This window comes from Ctenocephalides felis, unplaced genomic scaffold (genome assembly GCF_003426905.1).
Source record: "Ctenocephalides felis isolate EL2017-DRISC unplaced genomic scaffold, ASM342690v1 CF-g0.4_SCAFFOLD_03571, whole genome shotgun sequence".
Classification (NCBI taxonomy): domain Eukaryota; kingdom Metazoa; phylum Arthropoda; class Insecta; order Siphonaptera; family Pulicidae; genus Ctenocephalides; species Ctenocephalides felis.
Genome location: NW_020539725.1, coordinates 5,155,000 through 5,160,592, shown reverse-complemented (window position 1 = coordinate 5,160,592; position 5,593 = coordinate 5,155,000). Strand labels below are relative to the sequence as shown.

General features: G+C 27.6%; 1 long non-coding RNA gene across 1 annotated transcript; it reads right to left on the bottom strand.

Annotated features, from left to right (window-relative positions):
• Positions 1-1,197: 1,197 nt before the first annotated feature.
• Positions 1,198-1,506, bottom strand: LOC113387070. The gene is made up of 3 exons (XR_003368045.1): positions 1,487-1,506; positions 1,305-1,431; positions 1,198-1,235 (listed from the first exon to the last, which is right to left on the bottom strand). It is a non-coding gene; the product is annotated as an uncharacterized LOC113387070 (long non-coding RNA).
• Positions 1,507-5,593: the final 4,087 nt, after the last annotated feature.

Here is a 5,593-nt window from a genome sequence, read left to right as displayed (position 1 = left end):
ATCTGAACATATTTTATTTGTTGTTAATATATTTATTATCCATTATGAAATATTTATTTCATCGTCTAGAACAGTCATTGGAAAACCTACCTTACATTTGATATATCAAGTAAATTATAATCGAATAATTATTCTATTATAATTTACGTGATATATATCAAATGTAAGGTAGGTAAAGTAATAAAAGTAATAAATGCAAATTAACTTAACTATTTATAACATCATCACTCGATAAAACATTTCACAGCATCTGAACATATTTTATTTGTTGTTAATATATTTATTATCCATTATGAAATATTTATTTCATCGTCTAGAACAGTCATTGGAAAACCTACCTTACATTTGATATATATCAAGTAAATTATAATCGAATAATTATTCGATTATAATTTACGTGATATATATCAAATGTAAGGTAGGTAAAGTAATAAAAGTAATAAATGCAAATTAACTTAACTATTTATAACATCATCACTCGATAAAACATTTCACAGCATCTGAACATATTTTATTTGTTGTTAATATATTTATTATCCATTATGAAATATTTATTTCATCGTCTAGAACAGTCATTGGAAAACCTACCTTACATTTGATATATATCAAGTAAATTATAATCGAATAATTATTCGATTATAATTTACGTGATATATATCAAATGTAAGGTAGGTAAAGTAATAAAAGTAATAAATGCAAATTAACTTAACTATTTATAACATCATCACTCGATAAAACATTTCACAGCATCTGAACATATTTTATTTGTTGTTAATATATTTATTATCCATTATGAAATATTTATTTCATCGTCTAGAACAGTGACTGGGAAACTTTTTCAATCATAACCCCAAAATATTTTTGTCCAAGTTTGTATTGTCATCTGAAACCTCGTATTCCTTGTTAATAAATTTATAATATATCATTATATATTATCAATATGAATAATTTATGAAAGCGTTAAAATGAGATTGTAAAATGCACTCGACTCTACTTTTACCTTAAAAAATAATGACTTCATATCATAGTCTAAAATCTTGCTATGCAAATGTACAGATTTATTGACATTCCACATTGCATTTATTATAATCAAACATTATGACTATTCTGTCAAAATTTATATCTTTCCTTTCTATAACTTATTTAGTTACAAACTTTTGATGAAAAACTTTTCGATAACATTTTACTACTAAGCAAACCAGTTTCTCTATTTTCTGCGCTTACAACAATATTACCTGAAAATAAATAAGAATATGTTTTAAATGCAGAGACATATAATTATATTATAACAAGTATTGTCTTACCTTTTATAAATATGAAAGTGCAGTATGTCTTCACTCAAAAAGATTAGGTTATGTTATATTTTATTATGTTATATTTTATTATATTTCACGTAATATGTACAACTGATTTCTCAATGTGTTTAAACTCCTGATCAATATAAAAATCCTTAGTGAGAAAAATAAAATTATCTTGCATTTCTTACCATTTTTATTGAAAACTTGCAAATTTTGACATTTCGAATAGCTAGTTTCCGATTATTTATTAGAGATACTAATAATAATGTAGTTAGCAGTAATTATTCTAAAAATAAATAGCTATTAGTTACAATGCATAAACGCATAATTAAGTATTATACTCACCAATAGTAAAAAGAATTCGTCTATTAAAACTAAGGTTATGTTAGATATACATAACTTATTACTTAATCTATCCATCCCAAATCAAATCAGATGACGTAAAATTAAGTTGAACTTTCAAACCTTTGTATTTTAATCCAAAGTAACAACAAAGAAATGAAATATTGTATATTTTTCAGAGATAATGCTTACTTAACCAAACTTGTTTGTGGTATATATTTCGCACCAATGCACATTACACACATTAGAAAACAATGTACACTATAACACTATTACACATTACACATAACTGAAAATATTATTCGATTATTTCCAGCAAAACTAGTATCTTAAAACATACTATAATTAACAATTTTGCATTAAAGGCTAAGGACGCCGTGTGACGCGCGTCGCTTCTTGTAGGCATACGTCATGCATAGAAGGCATAGAAAGATCTAGAACCTTATACCTGCGGTTCAGGATAGTGAGTTACTACAACATGATTGTATATCTTCGTGGTGTAATGGCTAGCGTCGCAGCCTTTTGATTTTGATTTTGGGGTTCAAATCCCAGTCCATTTATTATTATTTTTTTATTTTATAATTGTATGAGTAAATAAAATTAAAGTTTTCAATTAGTTTTATATATATCGGACAGTATTTAAAATAAATTACCCTGTAACATTTATAACTTTTTTATAATGAAAGGAAAACTGAATTTTTATACTATTCTCAACATTTGAGGTTTTCATAAAGAAACCGTATAAAGTATTATACATCATTAGAATCGTCTCAAAATTCTTAGTTTTTCTTCCACATATCACAACTTAGTATTTCAAACGGTTTGGCCTATGGGCGAGTTGCAGTGCTAAAATTCAAGAAAAATTGAAAAATCTGAAAATAATTATACGAACACACATATTGAATTATATATCATTTTATTCGTAATTTTATTCCGCATCTTTCGTCCGAATAAACTTTTTACGTATCTTTTACCTTTTAATTTGTAAGGGTGAATAATTACATGGTTAAATATTTACAGCCATATATATCTGGCGTATGTTGTTTTCGTTCTGTTGAGTCGATAGCTAAGCGCTAGCGTTGCCGACTCTTAACGTCGTAGTCTCGGGTTCGATCCCAGATAAGATTTTTGTTTTTCATTTTAAATATAATAACAATAATTATGATTGAGGAATTTGAGGAAACAATATTTATTATTAATTAACATGCAAACAATATTTAATAGTCAATTATAAAAAATGTTGCATCAATATTCATTTTTTATTTTGAGGACAATATTTATTAGCTTATGATAAAAAATATTGCATAAATATTTATTTTTCAATTTGATGACAATATTTTGTACCCGATGATAAAAAATGTTGCATCAATAATTTCATTTCAATTTGTGGACAATATTTATCAGTCGATGATAAAAAATGTTGCATCAATATTTTTATTTCAATTTGTGAACTATATTTATCAGCCGATGATAAAAAATATTGCATCAATATTTATATTTCACTTTGGGAACAATATTTTGTAGCCGATGATAAAAAAATATTGCATCAATATTTATATTTTAGTTTGAGGACAATATTTATCAGCCCATAATAAAAAAATATTGCATCAATATTTCTATTTTATTTTGAGGACAATATTTATCAGCCGATAATAAAAAATATTGCATCAATATTTCTATTTTAGTTTGAGGACAATATTTATCAGTCGATGATAAAAAAATATTGCATCAATATTTATTCTTCTATTTGGGGACAATATTTATTAGCCGATGATAAAAAATATTGCATCAATATTTCTATTTTAGTTTGAGACCAATATTGGACAAGGCCATTTATAGAGATTATTGCCTCAATATCGGCTGACGTTGGCCTGATCGATTAGTTGACATCATCACAGAACCGACGTTCGCCGATATTTTTGCAATATAGGCAATCACGGCCACAGAAAACCGATATTGGTAATATATTGTACCGATATTAATTTCTACATGGGATCCTATTAAATGTAATTGAACATCATCTGTCAAAATCGTTTGACATTTCACGTATTAGCCACCGTCCATTGTTTCATTTAAATTACGCTTCTACAAAAATTTTCAAATTAAAAATGTAAAGTTTCTAGGCGGATTTGAAATAATTTTTTCACCTTTTGGACTTTCTCTGGATTGGAACGAATTTTTTAAGACTAAGACTGGCCAAATCAGTTTAGCCGTTTTCGAGTTTTACTTGGACATTTGAAAGAGAGCTCAATTTTAATATATAAGATATAGAACTATATTTAAATCAAATCAAACATACAAGAGCAATCAGGTGCAAATCCTAGACTTGCTGAGTTTTTTTGTAATAAATTTAACAATCAGAATGATTACAATATTTGTATGAGCTAAAATTAGAACTAAGCGAAATAAAATAGCAATTACCAATCTATCTTACAATCTGTTGCTATAAATATATATCTTCAATGATTGTAATTATATAATTTTCATTTTCTTTTTCATCTTGAGTTTTGTTGGGGTGAAGAATGCCCTTTCAAAATTTATTTAGGAGCATCTCTAATCTGTTGCGATCTTTTTTTGATGACAATTATTTTTAGGCTTTGTAAATAGTGAACATTTTTAGATCGCCCTAGAAAGTTTGAGTAGTGACGTACCAGGGAGAGTTAAGTATTGTTCTCAATATTTTTAGTTTGCATTCTGAGGCACATCGCCATAGCTGTAGCCAGTAGGTCCATATTAATTTCATGTGATGACAGCTTTATATAATAGTAGTTCATTTTCCACGGATAATTTGTTTCTTTCTCTTTTTTATGTGTACTTTGAACGTGAGTCTTCTATCTAGAATCTAGATGCACCACTAGTTTTTCCAGATTTGTTGCGGCCCAGTGCTTTGTATATTCCTAAATTTTGGCCCAAAGAGTAATTTAGGTTGGACATCGCTGATCTAGATGAATTTCCAGATTAATCTACATGATATCAATCTACTTTTGTTATGCAATTAGGGATGCTAGGGGCTATCTGTAACAAGGTTAACTAGTATCAGGCGTTTTTCAATAGAATCGTTAACGATATTTAAATACTTATTTATCTCTATTGGGTATATAAAATACACTGAAAATTTCCGCAGTATTTTTTTTTAAATATTAACATTATTGAAAAAAAATTACTCTGAAAAAATTCGATTTTTGAGAAACTAAAAATTTATTTCGAAATATTTTGGAAATTCTGAACTTTTTTTCAAAGCAACCGTACTGCTTTAACTGCATAGAGACGAAATATCGAAGCGCGTAAGTGCCGCGTAGCCGTCTAACTGATAAACATTGGTACTTAACCCATAGGAATGTAAACAAAATTTATACTTATCGTTAAAATCTCTATAAAGTATCTGATAATTTGATGTGCATATGTCTAATAATCATTTTTGACCGCCAATTTTTTTTTACTTTTTTTACTAGATCTCCGAAACCGCTAGACCTGCCTTATCAATACGAATCGAATGTTTTTTGAATTATTCAAATCGCTTCATCCGTGTTCCCGAAATCGTCGACGAAAATTTGTATCCGCACACACACACTTGCATACACATATACACACACATACATCCATTTTTTCTAAGGTGTGCCAAAATATTCAGAAACCTCTGAAACGTAAAGATATATACAAATTTTCATTTTGGATTTTTTGCGATTACTATGACTTACCCTACGGGAAGTTAATAAACTAGGTATACATAGAAAGCGTAAATATTCGATTTAATTAATGGGATTTGGTATTTAGAATCCAAACGTTTTGATGCATTTTTATATTAAAACTCATTTTAGTAAGCTTGTAATACTTTACGCTGTTCGTTTAGTTAGATCATAAACGTTTTCACTATGCAAAGTGTAAGTAATAACCATGTTCTGAACAAAAAAATCTGAAATTTTAATTTAAGTTGAATTCGTAAAGTAATATAT